This window comes from Rhagoletis pomonella, unplaced genomic scaffold (genome assembly GCF_013731165.1).
Source record: "Rhagoletis pomonella isolate Grant_MI unplaced genomic scaffold, Rhpom_1.0 Rhpom_scaffold_00007, whole genome shotgun sequence".
Classification (NCBI taxonomy): domain Eukaryota; kingdom Metazoa; phylum Arthropoda; class Insecta; order Diptera; family Tephritidae; genus Rhagoletis; species Rhagoletis pomonella.
Genome location: NW_023458561.1, coordinates 17453174 through 17457506, shown reverse-complemented (window position 1 = coordinate 17457506; position 4333 = coordinate 17453174). Strand labels below are relative to the sequence as shown.

The 4333-nt window shown below is 30.9% G+C and overlaps 1 protein-coding gene across 7 annotated transcripts in view; it reads left to right on the top strand.

The window, feature by feature from the left end:
* The window catches only part of LOC118742387 (protein CBFA2T3), a gene marked incomplete at its 3' end in the record, with an annotated part of 208950 nt that overhangs the window by 47285 nt on the left and 157332 nt on the right, over nt 1-4333 (top strand).

Here is a 4333-nt window from a genome sequence, read left to right as displayed (position 1 = left end):
CACAGTTCGAAGTTAAGATTTTTGTACTGAAAATCTGTAGTTAACTGCCGATTATGAGTTAACTACGCACTGTGAAATACATATATAACTGAAGAAATATAGTATTTTGTTTACTTTAGTTTTTCCAACAGTATATAGTACGCAGACTGAAAAAATAGTACAATACTATATTATAGTACTGTTGGCGACCCTACTTAAAACTGTAACTGAATTTCGTGTATTATATAAACATCGTGGATGTTCTTGTAATAGTCGTTGATCGGTACTCATTTTACATTTGTGGGTATAAAATATACTTTTTTACTTCTTCAGAAGAAACAATTTTCTAAGAAATCGTATTGAGAAAGAGCGTATTCAGTGCGTAACTTTTTACTTAATAATGGTTTTTCGTTGAGTACAGCCGATCAAAAGCAAAAAAAAAAATTGCCCTGGTGTAATATTTTGTATTTGTCTATTTGGGACTGTGTAAGGCTCATCTCTAAAAATTATTGGAATGGTCAGTACTGGATAATCCTCACTGATATAAATGCGGAAGGTTTGTTTGTTACGCTTTCATGCTTTTTTAACTACTCAACCGATCTTAATGAAATTTGGCACACTGGTTTCATTTAGCCCAACTTAAAAGGTAGGCTAGCTTTTATATCGATTATACAAAGAGGCGTGGCACCTCCCATACAAACGGAATTTTTCATAGTGCATACCTCTGGAAGTATTTGTGGTAGAGTACTGGAACTTGGTATAGAGATATATGAAATCAATACTATACTCATGGAAAAACTGTGGGTTCTTGGAAAAGAGCCCGTGGCACCTGCCATATAGACTGCATTTTTTATACTACCCCCCGTTAAAAAATTAACTTCAATTGAAAGTATTTTATAAGTTAAGTGAATCATTACGAAATAGATGACGATCGAGTCGTTGTAACCCAGAAATGGTGATTCTTAGGAACATAAGATATGGTGATTATTAGGAACGAAAGAATGTTACTCATACGTCGCGTACACCTAAGTAACACGCATTTCTGCTCATATTTCATACAAAAAATCTTTGCGCATTTTCATTTGACCTCTCATTATTTCGTATTTATCAATCGATTTTCTTCATCAGTAACTTGATTTTTTTTGTAACAGAACAGGCTTTAGCATGATAAAAAAATAGAAGTTAGTTTCACTTCAAACTTTTTTAACGGTTACAGGCATTTTTCAAGTTTCATAAATTGTACATTTTAAAAGCAGCGTTGCCACATTGGTATTAACAAAATATAACAGACGGTATTTTGGGATGGTACCTAACCTAGTCTTTTCAGACAATCCTAAATAGTTAATTTTATGAATTTTAAAATGTGAAATAATTATGATTAGAAGGTTTGCGTGGTAACAAGCAAAAAGCGAATTACATTAATTCACCTCAGGAAACCTCAAAAGAAGAAGGCATGTCAGGGCCGTAAAGATTTGCGGATTTTTATAAAATACCTGCAATTTTTCTATTTATGTACTATGTATGTACATTGGACTAAAAAAATTTTCGGTTCTTAAGCTTAAACTGGTTTGCCATCTGAGGTGATTTAAAAAAAAATTACTTTGAAAAACCTATTTTTATTCATAAAAAACTCAAGGAGGTATTTTCAAATCGGTCCAGCTGACGTAAATCATAATATTTTTCCGAAATGTTTTGGTGAAGGTTTTAAAATATAATAGATTTTATAATTCCAATGGAGAAACAGTACCGATTTTTTTTTGTGGGGGGTGATATATGTAGTATAATGTACATATGTATGTATGCAAATATACTTACATACGATTGAGTTTCTCCAAAACCTCTGAAATTGAGGAAATACTTATATTGCTTTGAACAAACAAATCGTACTTCGGGAAGAAGGTAGTACTTATAAAAAATCATCAAATTTTCTTAAAAATTTCAGTACTTTTAATTTGATTTAGTTTGCAGTTTTGTAGCAAATTCAATTAAAGTGCATGTTTGAAGTAGCTGGGGCTTAACGTTGATTTTTGGCAAATTTTATTATCTTTTATACAAAGTACGCAAAAATTACCGCTACCTCTTCTTCTATGTTGTGTAAAAATTTCATAGATGTATCGATTACCGGTAGCTCACTGGATCAAATGTAAATTCAAAATTTTAAAGCCGTTTTTTTCGAGTTTGGTTTGTTTGAATTATGACATTATTGAAGTAAATGAGCGATATTTTCGACGCTTTTTTATATGTAAGTTCCATACCTTCAACAAAAAAAAAATGGAAAAACTTAACCGCAAGTCCTACCTAATTCAAACTTGCCCTACACTAAAATTGAATAGGCCACAAAATTGCATACCCAGGGATTTTCTAAAGAACTTAATTAAAAAGTTTAAAATGTTTACGAAAGTTTGTTGATTTTTTTTAATATTGCACAGTGTTTGAAATTTGATTACATTTATGGGGAAATCTTTTGAGATGAGGCTTTTTCAATATTTTATTTTTTTTTTACAATAGTAGCATAATTTTGTTTAATAAAACTGGATCAGAAATTTTAATTTGGTTTTTGCTCTCCAGACGCCACTATCCAATTTCTATGTAGAATCGCTCGGTGATTCCGAAATTCGGGTTAATTTTTTTTCAATGGATACGTTTTCGAGATATTTGCAATTTAACGTTATTCAGCTTAAAGCAAAAATTGGTTCCTTTTAATCACGTATATCTTACAAACCAATTTAAAAATCTTAATCTAAAATACGGCAAATGAAAGCCAATAAAATTCTCCATAAACCGTATATACATCACTTTCCGATAGGGGGCGTATAGTTTCTGACAAATTAATTTATCATTCCAGCTTTTTTTATTTTTTAATGAAAAAATGAAAAAAAAAAATCGTTCTCGTCTATACACTTAATCGCAGACATTGAACAAGGCATACAAAGGATAGAAGGCGGCAGACAGAAAGACACGGTCAGATGCAATATTGCTGGGAAAATCAACAATTACAAAAATAAGTTAAAGTGTAAGCCAAAAGAAAAATTTATACTACAAATATATGAAGAAACAAAAAATTTTTTAAAGAAACAGGATTCATTGGTTATCACAAGTGCGGACAAAGGTAACAAAACAGTCATGATGTACCAAGCAGATTATAAAAATGAAATGAAAGGCCTCTTAAGCTTAAGCTTATAAGTTACAAACAAACATATAAGACCATAAGAATTGACCCGACGCAACAATTGTTAAGAAAAAATAATACCATCATAGATGAGATATATAAACAAAAAAATATAGACGTAAAACTCAAACAACAATTGACATGCCATGCAGCTACAGCACCAAGATTAGACGGACTACCGAAAATTCACAAAGAAAACACTTCACTTAGATCAATTTCATCTTCAGTTAACGTTCCATGCTACAACCTCGCCAAATTTATAGGGATGCTTTCCATTTCCAGACAACCGGTCAGGTACGAGCATGATTTTTAATTTCGACCAAACTCAAATACATTGTTTGTTGGTCCAAATAATGAGACACGTATTTTTTCTTTTGGCTCGGAAAATTTTTTCGGCCGAATTAAACGCGATTTTGTTTTTCAGGCAAAAATCGATTATTCGAATTGACAGTGAGAATTTTTTTTTTTTAAATGCCCATAACTTTGTCAAAATTTAATAGATTCCAACAATGTTTTTACTCAAATGTCAGTAATTCTTGTCACTTCAAGATATAATGATATAATTATTGATTTTCATTATTTAAAATTTTTTATTTAACAATAAACAAAAAGTGCAAATTTTTTTTTTAATTTAATTTCTCAAAAAGTGTATTTTTTTTCTCTCAAACTTTTTTACCGGGAAAGAGACACTTTGAGCTACAATCAACCCAAATCTCTAATAGCAAAGATCTTTTTTTCTGAGTTATGATTTTTTATAGAAAATATACGTTTTTGTGGTACGCCAAAACATGAAAATTCGTAAAATCTTTTACTGGATTTTACTGGAAATGAGTAAAAAAACGCAACTAATTTATATACATTGGCCCTACTTAAAAACTAGAACAAAAATCAAATTTTTCAATTTGTACTAAAGCCTATGATACAAAAAGCAAACGTAGTTTCACTCTCTTTTCACTGATTTTTGCCGCCATGTTAGCTATTTGACTTTTGCTGGCATTATGACATCTCTATCAAAATCAAGCCACCAGCCAAGGCGAATTTATATAAGGTGGTGTTGTTTAATCAGCTGTGTCTAGCGTTTGATTATCAAAATATTATATTTTGCTAGTGAGTGAGTGAAATCATCATCTGTGAAATAATTTTCTGTCGCCCTTTTTCATTCGGAGAAGAATAGCTGAAATTTGA